This window comes from Arvicola amphibius, chromosome 4, assembly GCF_903992535.2.
Source record: "Arvicola amphibius chromosome 4, mArvAmp1.2, whole genome shotgun sequence".
Taxonomy (NCBI): domain Eukaryota; kingdom Metazoa; phylum Chordata; class Mammalia; order Rodentia; family Cricetidae; genus Arvicola; species Arvicola amphibius.
In genome coordinates this window covers 93,860,867-93,888,349 of record NC_052050.1, presented here as the reverse complement: position 1 = coordinate 93,888,349, position 27,483 = coordinate 93,860,867, and positions in this window count along the sequence as shown.

Here is a 27,483-nt window from a genome sequence, read left to right as displayed (position 1 = left end):
GTCTATCTAAGAAGCCAGTGAACAGGCAGTACCAATCACAATTCAACATTATTTTGTGCCTATGTGCAGGTGTGTGTGTGTGTGTGTGTTTGTGTGTATGTATGTGTGAGTTCATGTGTGTCGATGAACATGAGTAGGCACGTATCTGTACATTTGTATATGAATGCGTGGAGGTCAGAGGTCATCCTTGGGTATCATTCCTCTGAGTGTGTCCAGCTTGCCGTTTGAGATGGGGTTTCTCATTGTGCTAGCACCAATTCAGCTAGACTGGCTAGCCAGTAAGCCCCCAGAGGTCCTCCTGCCTCTGCCTCCCCAGCACTGGGAACACAAGCATTGGCCATACCTTGCTTTCAGTACGTGCACTGATGGTTGAACTCAGGTCTCCACACCTGTTGTGCATCTCACTAGCTCTCTAACATTTTCACACTTATATATTTTATTTATTAAGTATTGTGTGGATGCATGCATGTGTTATGGTACACATATAGAGACCAGGGCACAGCATTAAGAAGTCAGTTCCCTCCTTCCACCACACGAGTTCTGGAATTGAATTAATGTGGGCTTAGCAGCAAGCTCAGTTACCAGTTGGGATATCTCATTGGCGCCCCCACATAACTTTTTGTAAATATAAAGGGTGTATTCAGCCGCAAGACAATAGATTCTGATACTATATGCACTGAGAGGAGAGCGATGTGTAGGGATTAGAAAGCCCAGCTGTTCTAGTGTCCCCAGGGCTAAAGCCAGGACAATACCAAGCAAAGTGTGATGGATGACCATTCTCAGAGGATACCATTTGAATGTGACATTGCAATGACTATTCCTAAAGTGATTTTTAGGGAGGTCAAAGTTGATTCTCATCCTTTGGACTGAAGTTTATGTCAACTCAACATTCATCATGTGTATCACTGCATCAAGGCAGGTGAGGTGGTTTTCAAAATGGCTTTTCATCTCCTTTGCTCCATTGAAGCTATTCAGTCATAAGCAATGAGTGCCAGTGTGTAGCAATGTACCCAGTGTTAGAGGTAAATGGCCAGGAGGTTTAATGACTGGACCAAGACTACACTGCCAGCAACTGAGGACTGGGTGATAATCGCATTGCTCTCTTAGTCACTAATCTACCATGCCAAACCCCAGAAATTGTCACAGAGCCATTGAGCCTCTATCCTAGGACTTCCACCCCTACATTGCCAACCCTCTTGGACACTGGTCACTCAACCCAGCTTGCCTCTTTCCCTCTCTCCTCCCTACTTTACTGGGTAGATAAAAGAGGGGTTTTTTTTGCACACCATTTTTGTCTAAGCAACTAGTTCAAGAACTGCTAACTAATCAGGGGTAATAGTCCACAGACTGCTAACTATTCAAGGGTAATCAGTTATGACTAAGGACTGATAAGAAGTAATACCTAACTCTAAAGCCAAGGGATTCTAGAAAGTAAGTCTGAGATACTGGTATAAGTATCAAATAAGGTAGACTTGTCACTGGAACCAGAAACTGGAACCAAGAAAGAGAGAGAACCAGACAGCACTAGTGTAGTTTAATCTTCTGGACACTTCCAACATTCTTGGTGCAAAGTGTCTCTCTGGCTATCATGATAGTTTATATTGATCGACAACTTGATGAGCCAAGCTTGGGCATGCCTATGAAGGGTTATCTAGATCAGGCTAATTAAGGTGGGAAGACTCTCTGTGAATGAGGACACCATTCATGGCTGGGGTCCCAGAATGCATAGGAAGAAGAAAGTGAGTTAAGAACCAGCATCCATTGCTCTCTGCTTCCTCAATGCAAAAAATTGTGACTGGAAGCCTCATGCTCATGCCACCAAGACGTCCTTGTCATGACAGACTGTCCCCCTCAAACTGTGAGCCAAGACAAACCCGCCCTCTCTTTAGTCGCTTTGTCAGGTATTTGGTCACAGCAACAGAAGTCACTAATAATCTGGGGAGCACTACAAGACAGCAGCTTACCGATCCTGCCCTGCTTGGATTCTAACACTGTCTTCCTAGCCCCTCGTTTGCATTGAAGACTCTGTTCACATGCTTGGGTAAATACACAATTCTATCAAGTTTAGGCTGCTGAGGACACACCTGTGGGCTAAAACTGGAGCCTAAAATACAAATATGACCTCATCAGAAAGAACAAAGCTCTGATTTACCACTCTCGGCCAGCTTTGGGGATGGAACATCCATCCCACAGTATCTGTGACTCCATAGCAACAGAGGAAGCAGGGGGAAAGCCAGCAGGTTTATCAGACAGCAACCTACCTATAATTGACTCACTTTTTTCTCCTATGGTTACACACTGTTTCAGTAAAATTCCATGAATTTTCTAATGCTGGCACACCAAGTAGCAAAAACGGAGTGTGATGCTCAAGTTTGTAGAAGAGAAAAATGATTTCATACGACCTTTGTCTTAGTTAGGGCTTCCGTTGCTTATGAAGAGACACCATAACCATGGTGGCTCTTATAAAGGAAAACATTTAATTTGGGTGACTCACTTACAGTTCAGAGGTTCAGTCCATTACCATCATAGCGGGACATGGCAGCATGCAGGCAGACATGGTGCTGGAGAAGTAGCCGAGAGTTCTACATCCTTCAGGCAGCAGAAAATGGTCTGAAACATTGGGTGGGATTCCAAGTCCACTCCCACAGTGACACACTTCCTTCTCTGAGGCCAAACCCATTCCAACAAAGTCATACCTCCTAACAGTGCTACTCCCTATGAGATTATAGGGTCCAATTACATTCAAACTATCACACCCTTCAGGGGAAGACACTAGAACCGAGTCCTTGGTGAGTAATTAGAAGCCAAGAAAGAAGGAGAGCCCAGCATTGAGGCCCTGCAGAGACAAAACTGAGTTGATTTCAAGAGATGTGGACAGTGACTCTGAGTGGAGTATGGCTCTGCCCACACCCACTCCAAGTTTCCCTTTTGCTCTCAAAAGCTAACAGAGCCAGCAGCCTACATTAGCTCCTCCATCTTCCCAGGGGCAGAATTTCTGACAGAAACAACTGAAAGGAAGAAGGATTTGCTCGGCTCAAGCTTGAGGGAATGCTGCTCATCCTGGTTGGGGTGTCATGCTGCTATGGTGACCTGAATGTGCAGCTTGGGCCCTCACACCCTGAGGGATCAGAAGTAGAGAGAAATGAGGGCTAGCAGTTTTATCTCTTTCTCACTCATCCTGACTCCACTTATTCCATCTGGGTCCCTACCCCACAGGATGGTATGACCTGCTTCAGGTTGAGTTTTCCCTCTTCAGGTTACTCTCTCTGGAAGCATCCTCACAGACAGGCCCAGAGGTGTGACTCCTAGGTGATTCTAAATTCAGTAACCAAGAAGATGGAGCAACACATGGTCTCCCTCCTGCCTTCCTGCAGTACAAATATTTATATATTATCACTGATATTTCTAGTCTTTACACACAACAACAAAAGGCCATAGGTATCACTGTCTTCCTTAGTGTCACGAAACCCAGGTCTAATTCCATTACCTAACATGTCCCTCACTTGATGTCCCTCCCAGGCAGCTAGTCACACTCCCAGCATGAGGCTGAGGGTGCAGCTCTACTGATGAACTCTTTGCCTGGCACACATGAAGTCCTAGATTCTCTCCCAGCACCACACGATCCAGGCATGGTGGCACTCCACAGTAATACTAGCAATGGGAAGGAAAAGAAATTCAGATCACAAGTTCAAGGCCATCCTTAACTACAAAACAAGTTCAAGGCCAGCCTGGGCTACATGAGACCATACCTCAAAAATAAACCAGAGCTCCTTCCCAGCATATCTTCCACAGATAGGTTCCTATGACTCACAATGCTCTGCATGTGGAAACAAACCCCCGAGCAAGAATCACCATGCTGCAAAATGCATTTCCTCTTGTTTTCTTTACCCAGCACTATTCCCGAGCCTGTCTATATCCACACAAGGGACACGAGCACAGCGTCACACTAAGGGGGCCCACTTAGACACCTTTTAACAGCTGCAGAGCCTCCCAGCACATCAACACAACACACTTTCCTTACCCATCTCTCCACTAATGGACACTCAGGCCATTTGAAAATGCCCAGTCTCACGAAAATCACTACAATGAATGCCCTTGAACACATCTCTTCCTGAGCAGAGAGACCACTTTGCCCAAGGCTCATGATTAAAGGTGAGATGGCTGTATCCCACGAATATACATCTTCAAATGTGTTAGACTATGCTCCTTAGTTCCACAGTGAGGCTGTGTCAACCCACAATCCCAGCAGCCCACAAAGAAGACAGTCTTCTCCTACCTTTAGAGAAGTCTTCTTCAGATACAGGCTAAGATACCCCTTCTATAGACTAAAGCACACCTGCTTACCTACTAAGTATAAGCCTGCACTGAATCCTATCTATCTATACATTTATATCAATAGATATATAGATATATAGGGGGAGATAGAGAATAAAGTTTAATTCAATTCTCTTTGCAGCAGCATCATTTTGAAAGCTAACGACGCATCTCTGTTCTCCCATTTTCTGATGACTTAATGAATTAGCCACTCGTCCATAAGAACTGAACTGTTGGGATAATACATCAAAATCAAGGCAGGCACTCACGCTCGTATGGGCTGATGGATTTAAGGCGAGACCTCAGGCAATAACAGTGTTGTTTAGAAGACGAATCTACTCATAAGCACCCCTCCATGACAAATGACAGACGTGGAAGCGATTCATGAGGTCCAGGTGGGAGCGGTTTCAACTTAATTAAACTTTGAAAACATAATAGAACCCAAGGCGGTACATCAATTTCTGGGTCCCCCTATCAAAAAGCTCATGATGTCCTTAATAGGTTGGCCATATCTGCTTCTTGGGACTATAATAGATCGTTACCTAACATGCACTACTCCAACAGCCCTTGATCTTGCTGAAGCCAATGCCACCTCTGGCTCTTTCCTCCTTCCTCCATGTTTGTTTTGCCAGTAATCCATTCCACATGGTGAGAGGGTCAGGATGGCTTCTATCTCCATTGCTTCACAATGGGTCCAACCAAATCCCACCCTGGTACTTAAGACTTAGTCATTCCAGGTCTGAAATCCTGGCATGTGGGTCCTCAGGTGTAATCCATCTTTTTCTTGAGCCCAGGCTGAAACTGGCCAAATAGGCCAGGCTAACTGACCAATGAGCCGCAACGAGCTGCCTGTTTCCACCTCCGCAGCACTGGGAGTGGGACTGTGTACCACCACACTCAGGGTTTTTTGCATTTTTATTACATTTTTATTTGTTTTACGTGTGTGAGGGGTGAGCACGTGCATGCCACAGTAGGTCAAAGGACAACTTGCAGAAGTCAGTTCTCAACTCCCACCCTGTAGCTTTCGGGATGGGACTCCCCAGATCTGGCAGCAAGCTCTTTTGCCTGTTAAGCCATCTTGCTGGCTCAAATACTCAGCTTGATTTTGTTTACTTATATTTTGGGATCAAAACCAAGTCTTTTTGTTTCCAAAGCAATCACTTTACCTACTGAGCATCCCCAGGCCCCCAAACCCCCTCATGGGAGTCACAACCCAGGTAACCCAGTGCTCTGTGACACCCCCAGCTCACAAAGGACACAAGACACAAAATCCAAGCATTCTTTTCCATCAGTTCAGCTGCTGAGCCAGAGCCACACCTCAGCTGTCTCAGTGGCTCCCTGCTGAGGGCCACACTGCCTAAAATACTGAGTCATTTCAATCATTAGCTTTCAATGCCCCATTTCTAAAATGCCTAGAGGTCCTTCACCGGACAATGATCTCACACACCTGAACAGGTGTCCTTCCTGGGAATGTCTGAGAAAACCAAGGATAACGGAGAGTAGATGCTTGTGTGGAGCTGTTCACATGAAGACATGACTCTCACTCCCAAAAGGTTAAGAGGGAGCTAACTCTAGAGTCAGAGGCAAATGGCAGTGACCTGGAAGCACACATTTAGGTTACCCAAATACCATGTTCCAACGAGGCAATGGTTCGGTGAGAATTTACAATGACAGAAGAAGGAAAATCATAAATGAAGACACAATGCAAATCGATTGTAACAAACATCTGGTAGTGGGATCTGTCTGACTGACGTCATCCTCAGACTTCTGGATGGTAGAGGTACATGTCTGTTTGTGTATTCCAAAGCATTTACCTAATGGTCATAAAGATGTTTGGTCACCTACAGAGAAGAGCAATAAATGACTATTAAGGGGCTCAAGATGGCCCAAGATAATTTAGCTCTTGATTTGTGACACCTCCATCATTGAAGTCTTAATGAGTTCATTCAGCTTTGCAGAAGGCTCAATGGGAGCTACTGTTATTTCCAGAAACTCTCCTTCATAGGACTAACTCAGAAACACACACACACACGCACATGCACACACACACACATGCACACACACACACACACACACACACACACTCATATCACTCATATGTTTACTCAAAAGTAAAAGTAAGAATTAATAGCTATGCCACATGAGAATTGCAGAGCATCCTGTGAGATTCATCTGCCTCGACGAGGCCAAGCCTGGTGGGCTGCAGGAAGGTACCCCATTCCCAACCCCACAGACAATCAGAGATGGTGATTCTCAGCCTGAGATACCTCCAAAGATGACACCGCTCTGGATTCTAAGAAAAACTGAAGCAGACAGTCAGGATGAGCCCCTGCATCATGTCTTTCAAACCTCTCCAAGTGTTTTATCTTGGTGACCAGGATGAGAGTCTCTGCCCCAAAAACTGAAGGATCTCCAACTTGCAAGACAACGCAGAACAAACACAACCATGGTCTCACCTTACCTAATAAAGTGGTGGCTGCCATCGGTGCAAAGATCAAGGGCCAGCATAGGAGGAATAACTGAACCAAGTGAGTTCCATGAACCGGGAACACCAAGTCCAACTTGGCCAAGTAACACTTTCTAAGGTGGAGGTGGTTAGCTGAGCTTTTATTCCCATGAAACAAAAGAATCATAAATCAAAGCACTTGGTGGGGGTGGGGAGAAAGACCGGAGAGATGGCTCAGTGCTTACGAGCTCTTGCAGAGAACTCATTCATTGCCCAGCCACCTGTAACTCCAGCTCTGGGGGATCTGATGCCCTCTTCTGGCCTCAGAGGACACGGGCACACATGGGCACACTTGTGAGCACACAGGCATACACACAATCAAAAATAAAATACTATCTTTATCTATACAAAACACCATTCAGATATGTCAGTGGCAGCACAGCCTGACCACAGAGCTGTGAACATCATGAATCCTGTGCTATGAGCTTCAGAGACTTAGCTTAGAGGTGTTAACATATTCCACAGTCCACCTGTCAGTCACAAGGATGTCAGGCCAACCAACAAGTGGCTAGTTGGAGAAGGGTACATTAAAATAGTTTTAGGAAACCCATCACTCCATACAGTGAATATGGGACAAGAGAGGGAGAGATGAAGGGGGAAGAAAGTTCAAACCAGAACAAAAATGGAAAAGAAAGACAAAGCCTAAAAGTAATTTGGGTCTGGAGTTGCATAATTCCAACTCTCCATTCTCAAAAAGTTCAAGTGTCAATCAGCCTTTGGAGCATTATAGCGTAGATTCCTGGAACTTGAGTCCACACTGATGACATTACAGATCTGGCTACACACTTTGTCATCTCTACATGAGGCTTGAATCTTTTTTTTCTAGGAAGATAAAAATACCAGATTGCTTTTAGCAACAGCTCATCTCTCAGGCTTCATCTTAGTAAATCCTTACAGGGACCTGGAAAGTGTGACCCCCGTCTTGTCTGCACATGACCAGAGCCTACAGAGGATGATAATTGTCCCATGGTCACCATCCCATTCAGAAGCAGAGCTGCGGGGTCCCCAGGCTCCCATCATCCCAAGCAGCTTGACAGCAGCCATCGAGCAGCTATGATGCTCTTTCATCTTCTAAAGAAAACGTATTTCAGTCCTGAGGACTGGAATTCCGGGGCCTCTCACCACATCCCATCACCTCTGTGTGGCGGTCACGGCATGGGACATCTCGCTCTCAACAGAGAACTTTCAGATGGGAAGGTCTTGAGTAAAGCCCAAGTGGTCCCTCGTTCATGGCCAGGACACTGGACTGACCACTCACCCATCACACATCTGGGCTGCAGTCAAGCGGGGCCGCTACCGCCTCCCCAGGATGAGAGGGCTCTGCCTTATCCCAGGAACCAGCATGACTGGCTCAAGCCAGGGGTGAGCTCACGGTGCGCTCTCCCACACATGGTGTAACTACCCAGCCTCTGACTGTCCAATTATGTCCTCTCATCTCCAGCATTGCCTGATAAATTATAGAGCAAGGCTGTTTTTCAGAAGACTCCCTATTGATCACCACATTGAAGGCCGTTCATGTTGAGCACTGGCTGCCATGGCTGCAAGACAGATCAGGGTATTTTTCCCTACTCGTAGATGACCCCCCAAAGGGCACAATGGGTACCCCCACAATGGTAAGATTTTTAATACATGTAAATTTGAAAGCCACACTACATTTATTAATCCCTCACTGAAGTAAATGGCATCAATGCTTGTGGGGGCAATCGCTCATTCCCAAGAATCCCTGTGACTGACTGACGTGAAGGGCAATCTGATGCCCAATGCTTGAATTTTCTTACACGAATGATTATCTCCCGGCCCCTGAGACCCAGGAAGGGCAGGGACTGAGTACCAGCCCTTGCACACATCAGCACAAGGAAGGGAAAGTCACTCATAACTGAGCACAGGAGAAAACATTCAGACTCGGGATGGGGTCCAGACAAGCCTCAATCCCTACCTCAGCCAGATGAGGGTGACAGAAATCTTTAGACTCCCTAGACCCATTTCTACCCCAGGGCCTTTGCATGTGCTCTCAACGATGCCTGGATATTCCGTCGGCCTCTGTTCTTTGTAAGACTGAACCATTTTTATCCCATAGGTCTCAGATCAATCTTACCCTTTCCAGAAAAGTCTTTTTTATGACCTTAACTAAAAGATAGGGGAAACGAGAGATACTGGGGGAGCACACAAGGTGACCAAGAACTAAAGGATGATGATATATATGTATGAGAATGCCCTCATGAAACCCACCACTTTGCATGCTAACTTAAGCAATTAATTAAAAAATAAAAAGATCAATAAAATTACCAGTGAGATGGCTCAGTGGATAGAGGCCCTTGCTGCCAAGCCTCACAATTTTGATCCCCAGGACCTACATGATTGAAGGAGAGAACTGAGTGTACAAGTTGTCTTCTGACTTCCACGTGTGTGCCATGGCACATGTACACACACACACACACACGTAATAAAAATTTTGCAATAAATAAAATATGATAAAAATTTATAGTAAATAAACTAGAAGACCTTTCCTCTAAATTTGCCACTTTATTTGATTCATTTCTGCACAGTACAATGTGCTTGTCTTGCCCAAAGCTTTGAATGGTGTCATCTGACCTTTTGCACGCACGTGTGTGCGCGCACACAGGCACACACACACATATGCCACAGACCAGTATCTTGTACTTTCTGTCCATTGCTCTGCCTGGCATCACTGAGGTTCTTGAATAGCAGGGTCTTAGCACACAGCTGCTAGGTATGTGACTGAACAACTATCTAAGCCGGACAGAGCCCCGTGCCTTGGATGGCTCCCAAGGTTTGATATTCTTAAAGGTTCTATCTTCATCTCCTCTCTTACTCATTCCTAATGGCTGTGTTCTGCGTGTGTGTGTGTGTGTGTGTGTGTGTGCCTGAGTGTCTGTGTGTCTATGTCTGTGTACCTGTGTGTGTTTATCTGCATGTTTCTGTGTCTGCATGTATGTGTGTGTATATCTGTCTGTGTTTGTCTGTGTGTATGTATCTATCTATGTGTATTTAGGTGTATGTGTGTATGTGTCTGTGTGTCTCAGTGTGTATGTCTGTCTATCTGTATGTGTGTATGTGTCTGTGTGTATGTGTCTGTGTGTGTGTGCCTGTGTGTGTGTGTATATGGTGATCATATACACCTGGAGTGTTGCTCCTCAGCCTCCATCTTCACCCTACTTTTGTGTGAGACAGGGTCCCTTACCTTCATCTTGAGGTCACTGATCAGTTGGGCTGGCTGACTCCTAAGCACCAGGATTCTTCCGGTCTCTGCCCCTCCCCACCGAGCACCACACGCCAGTGTGGACTAGCAGAGCACACCCCCACACCTGGCTGTTTGCATGGTGACAAGGAACGAGCGTGGGTATTTGTGCCTGCATTTCACACCTGCTTTATGAACTCTCCATCCCACTCCGGTGACTTTAATGACCACGCTGAAGATTACTTGCATTTTGTGTCTCCAACGGTAGTGTCTTCAAAGGCGAGACTCATACAGGGAGTGTGGGAACCGGAAGCCCAAGAGAAAGTCCCACATAGAAACCAAAGGACCATTCCAGGAATCCAGTGACAGCCCTCCTTCAGCGCCCCCACACCCGGAACTAGGAAGAGCTGAAAACAGTTCTTAAATTAAACAGGCAGAGGCAGTTGATGGTTACAGACACAAAGGGGAGACCTTTGCGGATGGGGCCTCCTTCTCCCCATCCTTCCATCAAGCCAAACAAGATCTGCAGTGAGTGGACTTCCCACTGCCATCAAGCCCAGCTCAGCCACCTGACAGCAGTTCACATCCATGCCTCCAACTCAAGGCTCCCATTCAAGTTCTTCTGAAGCTCCCTGGCCCTACCTCCTGTACCCCATCCTCATGAGTCTTCAAAAGTCTATTGATAATCTCCTTGTGAACTCAACCAGGTTTTTGTTTGTTTGTTTGTTTGTTTGGGGGATTGTTTGTTTGTTTTCAAACCAGGGCCTCCCTCACACTTAGCAAGCACTCTACCACTGAACTACATCCCCTGTCCTGCCCCAGATTTCTTTCAACTTTGACCTTGCTCGATAGCCCGGGCTAGCCTTGTCTGTGGCATCATTCTGCTTAAGCCCTTCTAGGCAGCAGTCCCGCCGACCTGGTTTGGTTCACACGGGTCCTTCCTGTGATGGAACAGACACAGGGGATTTGCCTTTTCCTCCTTGTTTTGAAATAGCAGCTGACCCTGAGGTGAAAGACCGGGATTCGGCAAAGATTGAGCACACACTTTTAAAGCCAGGCACTGCTCTGGCCACACTGATTTCCTTACCGGGTCCTGACTCCGCTTCCTTCAAGGAAAGTGAGCCAGAGAAAGTAACTCAGAGAGGGAAAACACTTTATCAATGTCACACAAGAATTTGGTGATGGAGTTCAAGTTCAAATTTGGATCGCTGTGCTGCTGAAGCCCATGATCTTGATCACCCATTAAAGCGTTTCTTATCGGGGACTCATCGCATGGCAGACAACGGCAGAGAACGGATGGCAGTCACGCTTTTTGGGACGGACCATGCTGCCTCATTCCCACCTGAGAAGCATCGCGCACAGGCTAACAGGCAAGCCTCGGCTGGATTGGATGGGGACCTAGAAAATATCACAGCACCTCCAACAGCCTTGCCCTTTCCAGGGCATTCCGCCTGCCTCCTGTTTACCAATTATCTGAGCAGCTCTGTACTGCAACAAGGCATAAATGGAGTAATGAATTGAGATGCAGGTTTCATAAAAGTGATTAACTGCTAAATTCCAGTTTGGCTAACAGTTCAATTATCCCATTTTGCATCTCGGCTTTCCATCCAATTCCGTATTCACGCAACCCCAATCACCGAGGCACCTCCAGCCTCGGCATTACCATTAATTAAGCCATCGCTCTTCCCAGGAATCTGTCCACCCTCACTCGTGAGATGGGTTTGCAAATCAGGATGTGAAGAGAGAGCTTTGAGTAGTAAATATAATAATACCAGAATGAGGGTTTCCCCAAAGGGGTTCAATGATCCCCACCATGTGTGGGATGGGGGTGGTGTGCATGCGTGCAAGCAGAGGGTGACTCGGGGATGGGTTCCCTCCTTCCACTGTGGGATCCTGGGATGGAACTCAGGTCTTCAGCCTTGTGCAGCAAGAGCTTTAACCAATGAGACATCTCACTGGCCTAATACATATTTATCATTTTACTTTGTTATTATTCAGCCACCGTGGTGCCTCCCCTCCTCCCTCGTATTGGTCTCCTTCCTCCATGCTAATGGTCCCTCTTTCTAATTTCATGCCATATGTATCTCATTACCCTCCTTTCCACTTTCATGTCCTACACACACACACAAACACACACACAGACACACACACACACACACACACACACACAGACACGCGCGCGCGCATAGCTACAATCTGTATATAAATTTAAATCTAGGATCCTCATAAGAAAGAAAGCACACCTCATTTGACCGGATTCCCAAGATGTCCCACTCTTATTAACCAGCCCTTGCTGTTCAAACCACAAGACTCAGTTTCCTCAAAGCACAAATGCTGCTCATATGTTTCGAGTGTTCTGAATTCAACAATGCGTCTCTGCCTTTGGGAAGACAGAACAACACCAAGTATATAGTTACTGCTTGTCCAAGACAATCAACTTGCCCAGTTCAGCTCCTGGGTCTCCATAACAGAACAACTAGACTTGTTCACCATCCTGGCAGGATGGAAGAATGGGAGTATTTTTTTAACACCTCAGGATGATTTTTTAATAAGCAAATAAAATTTGAGTTATAGTTTCCTATCTGTAGTGGAAAGTCATTTATGTCTGCTCCCTCAATTTTGCTCATCAATGTATCATTTTGAAAGAAGTAATTACTAATATTCTGTGGACACACTGCAGCCAGGAACTGTTCTGAACATTTTACACTTATAAATTACTCAATCTTCAAAATTCTGTGAGCTTGTTTCATTGTTATCTATATCCTCTTCATCAGGAAACTGAACACCAGAGGGGCTGAGGAATTTGCAAAAGGTTACACAGCGAGGAAGATGAAAACCTAGGACTCAAAGTCTAATCTCAAAACAATATTCTAAATAGTATGTACCCAGGCAAACAACAACCTTAAAGATTATTGTGTGTAACTCCTGTGTTACTCTCGGTACAGTTCACACGCCACTGTACTGTTTGCGAGCCTGGCAAGGGCCTGGAGATTGAAAGAACACACTAGAGACCTGGGTCATTCGAAAGGAAATCAGCCTAATGTCGTTTATTCAAGCTTAGGAAAATCCTTATATACCTAGCTGCTGCACAGTGGAATTTCCCCCAGCAAGGTGGGACATTGCCACACTCAAGATGGAGTAAACAATGGCCCTATAGCTATAGCTAACCACCAGGGGGACAGAGGGAGCACAGGAACAAACAGGATGTTTAGTTGGCTGGCCAGAAACTGTCCTCAAGATGAACCCCAGGAGCAGGGGTAGACCCATGGGCCCTACAATTCTGGTACACAATGGTTGTTGGATGGATGGATGGATGGATGGATGGATGGATGGATGGATGGATGGATAACAGTTGGATGAACGGATGTGGCTTTATCCTTCAAGTGACCCTGTCATGTACTAATTACACCAAAGCCTTTCCCCATAAAGTCTCTGTGATCAGACACATGAATTGTTCTCCCCCAAATGACAACTAGCAAGAGTCCCAGGCCCCTAATTTATTTTCTAGCAATTTGTGACACTCCCAGGAGCTGCTGGGTAAAGACAGGCAGGGACAGAGGGTCTCCACAGGCACCATCCACAAAGAAGAAGGCATCACAGAAGATGACATTAATCGTACATCTCTGCCTGACACAAGGACTCCCAGCACCTCCACGAAAATGCACAGATTAGGCCCAGCAGCCGCACAGCTGTGGCATAACATGTAGGTGCCATCCCAGAATGATTATGAGACTCCCTTGTCATGATTAAGCATAAACAGCTCATCGTTGGATGTCTTGCTCTCTGTGTTCCCATTATCTGGCAAAGCGAGATCCAAGTGCACAGGAGGCGGCTGCATTGGTAGGGGAAATGGGGAGCCATGATTGTCTTTTCCCTGCCAAAACATGAACTGTGTTCCCCACCATTTACAACTGCGGCTTCCTGATGGTGATGCAAGGCTCCTCTCTCTTTCCCACACCAACAATCCAGCCTGAAGTTCAGAGATTTCTGCAGGGAGTGACCTCTTATAAATGAGAAGACTTACTGGGCAGGGCTTCTTCTCCTCCCTGAAAACTGTTGTGAACATATCAAACTTACAAACTGCCAGTGCAGACTTTAAGAAAACACATGAAGGGATGACTCTGTGGAATCTAAGGGCTGCATGTCACCCAACAGAATGGACCTGAACCTTTCTGCAAACTCCACATTTAGGTCATATGGTTCATAGTTTGTGTAGTATGGATGCTTCCAGCTCCAAGAAACTGACACAATCCTATAGCGGAAACACTCTTACACACAGGCACCTCTGGGCTCCTTAAACCCCTCTGTTAAGACTGTTGTGTGCTGGGGAACCCTAGGAAGAAGAAGAGCCTGAGAGAAGGCAGGGGCATCCGTTCTGACATCACAGATACCCAAGATTGACCTCTGTCTCCATAAAATTGTTGTGCCCAGAGAGATTCAGTTGCCTTTAAAGATTCCCCTAATACTTTGTGGACATCCACACAGAACCTCATAGAGCCATGTGCCTCTTAACCTTTCAGTCAGTGATGGACTGTGTATATAGTGGTGATGTTCTTACATATATGACTCTATACAGTGTGTGTGTGTGTGTGTGTGTGTGTGTGTGTGATGTTTCAAAATCTCTAATAGGTACTAGAAAATGGATATTTATCATTTATATACATGGAACCACCACCATGTATATATAATTAAATATACTCTCTACACAAATATAAAATCATATGTCTAATAAAAAGAACATCATATGTCAAATAAAAAACACAATTACAGAAAGAACACAGCAAGCATTCAGTGGTTCTGGGAACACAGAAGGCACTCTGATGTCACAACATGTCACTATGTGTGTGGGGGGGGTGCTGCTATAAATAAAGCCCCACCCTCCAGACGTAGTAGAACACATGCACAGGGGCTGATGCCCGGAAAAGGCAGCAAGCACTCTGAGCTGCTGACACCATCACTGGGCTGCACTGGTGTTGCTGACTGAAAGTACATCCTTCTATTTACCAAATGAAGGTTTACTATGCATGTGCTGTGAACTGGGGAGACAGGTCTGTCTGTAAAATGCTTGCTTTGCAACAGTAGGCCCTGAGTCGGATCCCCAGAGCCAGCATGGAACAAAGAAAGACCTAGTGGTGAGTACTCAAAATCCCAGTGCTGGGGAAGCAGATCTATGCTGCTCACTGGCCCACCAACTCAATTTTTTGAGTCAGGAGGCCCTGACTCAAAAAACAAGGTAGATACTGACTTCTGTCCTACACATGTTCATGCATGCTCACATGTGCGCACACAAACACAGGCACAAATAATCACTTGCACATGTGCGAACATGCCTGCACATATATGCACAAAAAGAATTCACTGATTGGTTAGTTAAAAAAAGAAAAAGAAAAATGTATGTCTAACCTTCCACACAAAGGGAAACTTGAATTTCTCAGATCAAGACAATTGCCCCCACACAACTGCTTTGAACTGACAGGAAACCTAGCTCCTGTCTGAGCAGTGGGAACACCTGCGCATCATGCAGAGCCCTGCTTGGCTTGCACACAAAAATTAACTTTGGGCTGACCTTGGCCTCATTCAAGGTCATGGCTCCTGGAAGAGCCTCCAGGCAACACCTGCTTCACTGGTGTGTGACCTTGACTGTTGACCTTGGAAACTGCCTCTTGAGTGCCAGCCTTGCTTCTTCCAGCCCCTACCAAGCAGTGGTTCTCTCTGACAGCTTCGTTCCTGCCCCTTCTCCGTGACTCCTACGTGAATAATGAGTTCTAAATATATTTTCTTGTTCTAAACCATTTTTCTTTTCCCATGCTAAATGGCCAGGCTTGTATGTGTCAGCAGGAAAATGTGCCCTGCTTTTTTCCAAAGAATGTAGAGATCCTACCACACAGGTTTCCAATGCACTGGAGGGCGGGGTGTGTCGCTGGCTCACAGCTGAAAGTTGAGCCTCCTTCTCTTCACACTTCTTCCCAATCATTTTTTTGAAAAAATTTAGGATGAAGAATGAAGTACTATTATTAATTATTTAACATGAAAACCCAGGGCCAAGGATCTGGGAGCATTCATCCCTCTTTTAATTCTGGAAACTAACAGGATCATCCACCACCACTGAGTTAAGTGGCCTTGTTAGCCACAAACCACCCACCAGGTGCATCTCTCTTCTTTTATGTTCCCTGCAGCCAGAACTGAGAAGCTGAGGATATGAAAGACAGCGTCAAAGACGGATGGCTCCAATTCCCCCACTGCTACATGCCTTCCGAGGAAGATGTGACTTACTTGTTGAGCTACGTTTTCTTGTTCTTCCGGGAAGCATGGGGTGCAATCTTTCCTACGACTCCGAGTGTATGTTTCAAGTATCCGATGTAGCTAAAGTCGGCAATCTGACCTTCTGAGAGGAAGATGTGGAGAATGGTACATACGAACATACAAAGGCCCTGTAGGGGAAGAGCCCCGTGTGTCCAAAGATGGCCTGAAGCAAGAGAGCCTCCTCTAGATAGCAAGCACTAAATCTGGAGTTTTCCCTCACACACAACATTCAAATAACCTTGAGCAAATTGCTTTAGCTCCCTGAGCTGATTTTCCTCAATAGTTGGACACAGGATCTTCCTGGGAGCCTGGAATGTCAACCTGACAAGATCTAGAATCACCTGGAGAGTCAAATCTCTGGGCACATCTGTGAGCCGTTTTCTGCATTAAGTTAACTGAGATAGGAAGACCCATACTAACCTTTAGTCTGAATAGAAAGGACATGTGCTTGGCAAAGCTTTGCTTCCTGACCGTGAAAGCAGTGTGACCAACTTACTCGGGCTCCTGTCCATGGGACCTCTCCATTTCCATTCAATGCAATGCGCCCCTGGAACTGTGAGCCAGACCAAAACCTGTGCCCTAGAGTTGCTCTTGTTGGTATTTTTACCTCAGTAACAAGACATAGAACTAATTTGGAGTCCTCAAAGACCCATATTGTAAAGTACCTGGGATGGAACCCTAACAGGCTGGTGATTCAATGTGGTCCATTCTTCATTCCATATGCTACCCCTATTTTGATTCAGTAACCTCAAGACAAAGCAATAGAGTAGCAGGAAGATCCCCCTTCTATGCCAACTCTCAAAAATTCAAATCTCCCATCCTGGACTACGCAGAGAACAGGGACCTACATTTATTACTAGTCATTGAGAGAAGCGATGCCCTGGGTGGCTTTACCTGGAAAGATTGTGGTTCCAACTTGAACCTAAACAGGCTGCTGGCCTGCTCACTCACGGGTCTCCCTCAGACTCCAGGTTGGGCCAGCAGATAACAAAAAAGGTCACTTTAAAATTACAAAATGAAAGGGACACCCTGCTCACTGGCAGGCCTCCTCTCTGAGAAGCATGGGGTCCTCCGAAGAGCTGGGCCAGGGAGGCACCCCTCTGCTTCTTGGAGGCCAGCACGGCAAGCTGACGGCTTGCCCATCAAAGCGAGTGTTTCTGTGAGGAGATGGAGAACAGCTTGTCTCCACAGTCCAGTGTAATTACCACTAAATGCTCCAGAAACTTAGCAGTTTTGAATTCCATCCCACCCATGACTGACGTTGCTAATTAATACTATTGTTTCCCTCCTCTGGCTGAATTCCCTGAATGCCAACATGCAGGGCATAGACTAAAAACAGACATTAAAGGGAAAAGCATCAGCATTCATCTCTAGCACGAATGGATGCAGCGCTTCCACGAAGGCTGCAGGAAGGGCTCGGACTCCAGTGCAGAAGAGAACTCCTCTCCTGACGGCCTCCCTCCTCCCACAGTGGCCAGAGTCTCCCTCCTAACTCTCTACAGTTAGAGTTCTGCACCTCCAGGGAACGTGCCCTCTGGGACCCTTTCTCCTCATGCTCTGCTTTTAAGTTCCTGGCCAAAACTTCCAAACAGACCTTCGATGTACCTGAGGAATGGCAACCACTGGCTCCATTATAAACAGGGAGTCCAGGATGACAGGAAGGACACCGTACAGCTGCTACAGAGTGACAGCAGCCAGCATCTACGTGCAGATGGCCTTGTTTACTTTCTTGGGTTGCGTCCAACAGGGAATGGAGTACCAGGGCCTAGTAGGGTAGGAGCATTGTCTGCCACCTCACTACTGGGTCCTTTCTTGGGCCCTCTGAGCCGTAAATTAATTTCTACTGTAATGGGGATGACAACAATACAGATTGACCAGGCTGACTGTGTAATACAAGGAGAAAATCATGTGGTTATCGCGGACTGCAGCACAGAGTAAATACTGACTTAATCTAGTCCTTAGGCACAATTAACCCACATCCTCGTTTGAGTGGCATATCGAAGATCATGAGCTATAGATGACAATCGCTCTAAGATGGGCGGCTAAACAAACAAAATGGAGTGTGTGGTCCGTAGGAGGACACGCGGCCTTTCAGGCCAGCACTGCAATGACATGACATATATCTCCTACAGTTACCCTCGGGTCAGAGTAATTGGAAAAAGGAGACACGCAGCTGCAGCCGGTGGTACGGGCCTTTCAGCCCAGCTACTCGGGATGCAGTGGTCAGGGCAAGGAAACCTAAAGAACAAGGACTTCTTGGGTAGCGTAGTGACCCTCTGTCCCCAGATCAAAAGTAGAGAGCAGGAGATAAAGGCCTGCAGCTGCATAGAACCCATTAGTGAGAAGGGCATGGTGCAGTTACCGGTAGATCACTGGTCCAGCATGCGCCAGGCCCTGAGCTCTGTCCCCAGCACCACATGCACTAAAGCAGAAACTTACAAGTCAAATCACGTCCCGTGGCTTAAAAGGGGAACATGGACAAGTGACCATGGGCCTGTATCTTATCTTTTTGCTGAGATAGGCTCTCACTCTATAACATGGGCTGGCCTCAAGCTTGATCTTCCTGCTTCAGCTTGCTTGGTGCCGTAGATACAAGCACACACCACCATACTCAAGCTGCGATTTACTCTCTCAGTCAGTGTTGAGTGCCCTGTGGATATGGCTGAAGGATGGTTTCAACCACCAATCTTTATGGTTCCTGCTCCCTTCTCACCCCCAGGAGCACACATGCGACATACATACTCACAGATGCACAAATACATGTTAATTAAAAACTAAAGGTACACTAAAAAAACCTCAAGTGGAAGCTAATACTCATTCTATTGAGGAAAAGTAGATATTACATAGAATTAACCCTGGTGGCAGGTAATACGTTCTAAGAGTAATCGGTTATCATTACCATCTCATTCCAGAACATTCCCATCGCCTCTAAAGGAGACACAGCATGTACAAGTCCCTGTTCCCAGGGAAGAACTGGGAGTCATAGGACAGCTCTGTGGGCTCTGTCAGGTCTTGACACTGTAACTTTCCCCACATGTTCTGCTATTTGACACAAAGTCTCACCTTGTAGCCCAGGCTTGGATTCCCAGTCTTCCTGCCTCAGCCTCTCAAGAGCTGAGATGGATGGCAGGCATATGTTACCATGCCTGGGCTCTTCTGTTCACTCAGAAGCCATGTCTCCATCATACTCGCTCCCTGAGATTTGACTTCCATAAATGAGTTCATGGATTGACTTAGGGATGAGACAAGTGACCCAATGGGCCTAAGCCCCATGTTCTGTAAGAACTCACTCTCTTAGCTGCTGGAGGCCGATGTTTCAAATCCAAGGTCACAGCTGGTGACTGTCCCTTCCTGTGGAGAGAAGAGTGCCTACCAGGTAAAGTCAGACATAGCACAAGGACTATGTGGACCAATGCCTCTGGTGGCATCAGTGTGTCCAGCTTCCCTGGTGATGGGTGAGGAAACCTGCACCCTGGGATAATCAGTGACACTGGACCACATTTTGGAGGTGCTTAGCCTAGTCTTAGTGGATAACTCTGCTGCTCTTGTCCAACTGCTACCATGTAGGTGCTCAGACAATACCAACACAATAACTGAGGAAGGACTTTTTCAATATAAATTTTGTAACCACGAATGCAACCTATGCCCCAGCTTTAGCAATGCTGTTTCGAACCAGGCCATGAACATCCACATCCAGTGGCATGAGATGAAGAAGCCGAAGACCTGGAGAGATGTCAGTGAAGTCCCCAGACACCGTTTAACAATTGTGAGCATGGCGGTGTGGATTTCTAATCCTAGCACAGGGGAGGCAAAGATTCGTAGACTCCCAGGGCTTGCTGTGGAGCTAAACTGTGAAGTCTGGGTTCAGAGAGACCTAGTTTCCAAGAAAGTGCACATCCTTCCTGAAGATGATATCCTAGATTCTTTTTGAACCTTCATGCACTTGTAAGCACACACACACACACACACATACACACACACACACACACTTCCTGAGTTTAAAAGGAATCCCAAGAGCCATCTCCATTAGGGTCACCAAGATAAAAGTGAACGATCCTGTAGATTAAGCCAGGCACATGAAATTCAGAAGGGAAGAGGGAGAGGGGGAGCCCGCTGTCAAGCACCTGTCACACACAGGAAGAACAGTGACATCTTTATAGAAGTGGAGAGAATAGGGAGAGAGAGCTGGTCTGTGTAAATGAAGAGTTGCGTGGGGCCCACCCATCTGTCAGTTCTCCAAAGGCTTCCAAAGCTACACTTCCACCTGGGTAGGAAAACAATCCGCCCTGTTTAGACTTCTGGATAAGAGACAGGTGGCTTCCTGGAGATGTGGTGAGCTCCTTAGAGTACTTTCCAGCAGCCCTTGTGGTTTGCTGAACCACCCCCAATGCTGTGGGCTTCATCCCTAAGGCCTGTTCTTCCTCCTGTCTCCAAGGCCGTATGTGAATCTTCAGAAACAGACACGCTCTTTGCTTCAACGTTTATTCAGTTCAAAGATATCAGAATGATCCTAATTTTGTATTTCTGAGTCCTTTTAAAAGTTATTTTCAAAAAGTATGCAACTTCAGGATGCAGTTACTGGGGTTTTTCCCCTGCTGGACCAAGTGCTGTATTTCTGGGAATGCCTCATTAAGAAGGCAACCAATACCCCACACCATTCGCTGAAAGCGTTCTGGAGGCCGATTGCTCAGTCTTTGCAGGGCCGTCCTTGCCATGGGCAGTTTCTCAGCATCAATAAGCCCAGACTGGCTCCACTGGAACAGCGGATCAACTCGTTAGCAGACACAGCCCCTTGACCAGCCCAGGGAGGGAAGAATGGGGCTGTGTCTTTTTCTTCTTGTTTTCCTTTTTGAAATCCCGGCTTGGTGACAGAGGCAAGCAAGAAGAAAAACTAATCCTAAAGCAAGTCCCCAGCAGAGACACCAACTAGAAAGGAGGCGTTGAAAAGAAAAACAGAGATCACTGGGGAGAGGAAGACGCAGAAGGCCTAAGCCCAGGGACACAAGCAGGAGACGTATCAGTTGAAGCACACTCTGTAAAAGGGGTTATGTCCCAGATCAGAAAGAAAAAGAATCTTGGGGCTAGAGTGATGACTCAGGGGTTAAGAGGACCGGCTGCTGTTCCAGAGGTCCTGAGTTCAATTCCCAGAACCCACAGAGTGGCTCACAACATCTGTAAGGAGAACTGATGCCCTCTTCTTGTGTACAGAGCACTCATACATAAAATATAAGTAAGTAAAATTTTAAAAAAGAAAAAGAATCTCAAAGAAAAAGAAACCCCAGAACACCATCACTTCACCCACTTCCTTCTTCCACGCAGCCCATTCATGTATCGTATACACATGCCTCAGATGACCGTCTGTTCCGTGCTATTTCATCTTCCCACCCACAATAGACTGAGGCCTCCAGGGCACAGACTGGTCCACCAGGGCTGCATGGTTTCCTCTATCCCTATAGCAACTGTTACCCGGGACCCGGATGAGCTCCTCTTATCACTGTTGTGACAAAGTACCCGAGCAGAGCAACCTGAGGAAGAAGGAAGATTTTACTGTGGACCACAGTTCTAGGGGACAGTCCACCGTGATGGGGAAGGCGTGGTGGCATGGGTGGGAAGCAGCTGCTCGCTTGTATGCACAATCAGGAAGCAGAGAGAGATGGAGGCTGGTGCTCAGCTCACTTCCTCCTTTTATTGAGCATTGGACTCCAGCCCATCAGATGGTGCTTCCCATAGCAACAGTGGGTCTTCCCACCTCCGTTAACGCAGTTTAGAATCTTCCTCACAGACTTGCTACCTGAGTAATTCTAAATCCTGTCAAGAGAATCGTCAATATTAACCATCCGGTCCTAGAGGACTATGAAATAATATGAATACAGCTGATGAAGCAAGTGCCTTGTGGGATGGGAAGGAGCCTGCAAGCTCAGAAGCCATGGGGTAGCAGGAACTTGCCTTTGTTGGGTGGGGACCAGCTCGGCACAGAGAGGGGGAACATGGAAATGGGGAGATGGTGATGGTGATGGGCACTCTATTCAGGCATTTACTCCACACACAGGCCACTAATGCTGCAGCATCGCACCCTGGAGAAGGGCTCCACGCTCTCTCCAGCCACCACTCAACATTGAAGGTGCCTGGCCAGCTCACAGGGAACTCTGGTCAACCAGACCTGCCCACGAGCCTCCCTCAGGCACACTCTTGTTCAAATCTCCTGTGAGACAAGCTCCACACCTGCCATGACAGAAAGATTTCTCATGTAGAGTCTGACAGGCCTAAGTGGGTGACAGTTTTGACAGACATAGTTTGATCAGCCCCGGTTAACATTTCCACAGTTCAAATTCACTGTTGACACTCCTACCAACGAGGCCTTTCAGAATGTGCCTCTGAGAGACTGAAGCATGCTAACACCAGCTCCCACTTCTGCAGGCTCTGAGGACTCTGCAAGCCTGGCAAAGTTCTACCTGACCCTAACAGGCAAATGGCATACGGCTTCCAAACACAATCAAGCCCAGGACCCACTGTGAGTGCTTCGCAGGGAAATCCAGGTAGCCTATGGGTTCTTCAGATTTCCGGACCTATTGTAAAATGGGGAAGCAGTTGAATCCAAGCCTTGCAGGCATGCGTGCTTGTACATATCCACACATTCTCCCATCCATTCAACTGCAGATGCATGTATGCTTGCATTCATCTACAAACATATACAAACAAGCATCCATTTGTTGTGCAATATTTAATGATGAAAAGATGTGCTGTAACTGGAGGTTCCTCTTCCGCCCACCAGTTCCCAAATAACCACTCTGAGACTTAACATTAATTACAAACATTAACATTAATTACTCCACACACAGGCTACTTATGCTGCAGCATCGCACCTGTTTGGCCTATTAGCTCAGGCTTATTATTAACTACCTCTTACAACTTAAATTAACCCATTCTGTTAATCTATGTATTGCCACACAGCCATGGCGTTACCTCATAGCTTGTTTCTCTGGTGGCTGCTAGAGTCTCCCAGGGTCAGCCTTCTTTTCCCTTTTATCTTTGCCTGGATTTCCCACTTGGCTCTCTTCTGCCTGGCTATTCACCAAATCAGTTTCTTTATTGACTGATGGTAATAAAACATATTCACAGCATACAGAGAGGCATCCCACATCAATGTGCTGTATTTGTTTGTGTTGTGGATTATTACTGTAACTGTGCAGAGGTGTGGTACATTTGTTTACGCCATATTTGTTTACCTATATAGATGAAGATGTGCTGCATTTGTGTCACCTTACCTGTTTAAGGCACCTGATTGGTCTAATAAAAAGACGAATGGCCAATAGCTAGGCAGAGAAAGGATAGGCAGGGCTGGTAGGCAGAGAGAAAATAAGTAGAAGGAGAAATCTAGGCTCAGGAGAAGAGGAGGAGGAGGGGAGAGAATGAAGGAGAAAGAGGACATGCCCTGGACCAGAAGTCAGATAGAAAGAAGCAGTGAAAGTAAGAGATACAGAAAGGAAAAAGGTAAAAAAAAAATTCCCATTGCAAAACATAGATGAAGAGAAACAGGATAAGTTATAAGAGCTAGTGGCACATAAGATAAGGCGGCATATTCATAACTATTAAGAAGTCTCTGTGTTGTGATTTGGGAGCTGGTTGGTGACCTGAAAGAAAGCCTGCTACATACATGCATACATACATACATACATACATACATGTGACTGCATATGCATGCACATATCCACCTACCCACCTAGGTGTACATATGTGGTTCCATTCATCCACCCATATATAAATACATACGACTACCTACATATACATACAAGTACCTACCCTCCTTTACATCTCTATATACACTTATCCATCCATTTGCTTATCAACCCAGCCATCTAGCCACAAAACATTGACTAGTACCAACTAAACTGAACACTGAGCCAGTCTCTGTTTCTACTGTGTTTCACCGCTCCTGAGCGTTAGCTGTTTGGAGACATAGCAAGCTTGTGACGCCACATATTTCATCAACCATGACTCTTTCTAGAAGTAAAAACAGCAAGACAGGGGCTGTTAAGATAGCTCAGTGGAGAAGAGGGCTCGTCCCCAAGCCTATGGACCTGAATTCAATCCCTGGAAGCCATATGGTGGAAGAAGAGAACTTACCCGCAATGTGCATCATGGCATGTGTGCCTCTTAAAATAAATCAGAGTAATAATAAGGTGGCATGTGAGGTAATCAGTGGAGCTTTGTTCTGCCTAATGGTTCTGCTATGAGGTGGGGAGTGCACTGGGTATGAAGTAACTAGAGTTAAGTTGCAACTTAGTCTCTCACAGGGAGCATTCCCAGTGATCTATTTACCCCTCATGTTAGTCAGATTCCTGTCACTATGAAAAATACCTAAGAGAACAAATAGTTTAAAGTTTAAACAATCAGTTTAAAGAGAAAGGTTTCATTTTGGCTCGTGGCTTCAGAGGTTTTGGTCCATTATTGGCTTGCTCCATTGCAATGGGATTGTGGTGAGGCAGAACATTCTGGGAGTGGAAGCAGGTGATACCTGAACAAGTTCCTCTTCTTAGTCGTTGTGAACACACAGCCATGAACATGGGGGGAGTTCCGTGTCTAAGAGCTCTGACCGTTCTAGCACAGGATCAGTTCCCAGCACCTACATCAAGCAGCTTCCGACTGTGTGGAATTCCAGTTCTAGGGATTCACTTCTCTCTTCTGGCCTCTGCAGGCACCTCCACATGCACGCATGTGCATGCACACACGCACACACACGCACACACACACACACACACACACACACACACCTGAAAAAAAATCTCTTTTATGCTGATGTAGAGTCTTTTGGGTATATTTCCAAGAGCAGGGCCCATGTGGTCGCTGATCGTAATGTAACTATTTTCAGTGTTATGAGCACCACCCTATACTGATTTCAGTGGGACTGGATCAATCTACATCCCTAGCAGTGGGATATTAATGAACCAGCCTTTACTGTAGCAAGTGTGTGTTCGTGATTATGAAAGGCACACTCTTTGTACAAGCTCCAGATGAAGTTTTCAGGGTTCAGATCTGCAATATGCAACATATATTTGTATGCACACATGGCTACATGGCACATTCAAAAACATATCTGTAGATGAGACATCAAAGGCAGAACACTCAGTCCCTAGCTCTGGGTGGTTGGCATACACACTTTATAATATTCATTCATTATTACTCTTTTTAAGGTCTAAATGTGCATAACTTTTTAAGTTGGGAAAATGGTAAGTTTGAAAAAACAAAGCCAAACGCAAGGAAACTCTTGTAATTCTAGTATTCATGAGGTGGAGGCAGGAGAATCAGGAGTTAAGGGTCATCCTGTGCTACATAGTGAGTTGGAAGCCAGCCTGGGCTACATGAGAAAAAGAAACTGATGTAGAGCCAATTCACCCCTGAGCTGTCAAGAGACAGATACACAGTTAGAGAAGACTAAACCATTTGGTGCTCTCTTTTCTAAGTCTTAGTAGAAAATGGCAGAGGTAAGATGAGCAGGTAAGTAGAGGGATCGTTCATCACATCTGTACCCTTGACCTTGTCAGAGAAGGTGTCAGGCTGATCCAATGTGGGACCTTCCTCCTAAACGGCACTTACACCATCCTTGGGCCTCTTGGGTCAGCACTCCTCTCTTCTGCGTGTTCTGGCTGTTCCAGGTTCAGTCTGCACACACAGACACCACAGCAATTAGTCGAGGCCCTGCTGGACACTGCAGTGTGTCTCCCCATCTGGCCCTCAGTCTCTGAGCATGCTGGCTCACCCAGCTTTCTGCCTAATCTGCTCACCTCTCAGGCACAGCGGCGTCTGAAAGGGGCATTCATGTCCCACTTTGCAGATCTGTTAGGGTTATCAGCTTAGCTCTAAAGCAGTTATGCTAAGCACTTGATCTCTTTGGCAAATAAAAAATAAAAATGAACCACACCGGAGAAAGAATACCAAAATTATCTAAGTAGAGCTGTATCCCTTCAGGCAATAGTGGGAACACTCAGCGACCATTATGCCCAGGAAGGCCAGTTAATAAACCCAACAGAACATAGCACACAGTGGTCTGTTACTTGCATGAGAGTGATGACGGAATGAAAAGTCCTGTGGCAGCATCCAGGAGGAAGGGTCTCTCCCTGGTTTCTAGGCATGAATTAACCAGCCAGATTCCCTTATAGCCAATGGGAAGCCCACAGGGGATTGTGTGATTACATCAAAGAGATAAAGATTCAAGAAGGAGTCAAGGGCTTACTGTCAATCATCAACATGGTACGTGGAAGTACCATTCAGTACCATCTACCCGGCCAAAGGACTCTGGGTCTACTCTCACTTTCCTGACCTTGACTCTTATTTTAAAACTTTTTGCATTTTGTGTGTGTATGTCTGTGTATACAGATGTTCACATGGGGATGGGGAGAGAATTGAATTCAGGTCATCAGGCTTGGCAGCAAGCCATCTGGCAGGTCCTTACCTTGATTCTCCAGATCCCCTAGTCCACCTGTGCCTACATCTGAGTGCAGACAAAGGCCTCTGTGTCTAAACCTCAGGGTCCTAACTTTTGTGAGTGCCTTGAAGCTCTATGATGTAATGAAGAGCATCAAGTCCTTGTAAGTGTTCCATTTCTTAAGAGGACAGAGTGCAAGGCATATAAAAGGCATCATAATTATGGCAACATGACTATCAAAATATTTTAAGACAAACTAGTGATTTAACAGTACATGTGTCTTTATTAATGCTTCCAGTAGCATATCGAGCAGTGGACCTAATAACCACCACAATTTCACACTGGTGATGAGCAGAAATAATATGTTTGGAAATTTGTAACAACTACAATATGTTATGAAAATAGCTATGATTTGATTGGTGACAAAGATCTTACTAGAAGTCGCTGTCATTTGCTACCTTCCTTTATGTTGAAATTACACTCATGCCTTTTGGTTACAGTGATGTCTTTTTTCTTCACATTTGAGTTTATACTGTCCATGAGTCCTATCTATGAACCCCAGTTTAAAAGGTGTAGGCCAGAAATCTATCCAGTGGCTAATATATGAACTACAGGCGGGTGGAATAAGACACCAGTACAACTACAGGGTGCCTTACGAGCCCTATCAGTTCCCATTTCCTCCATCCTGCCCTCATGTCCTGTCTCTCTGATGGGCTTGGCTTCTTCTTTTGACTTTGC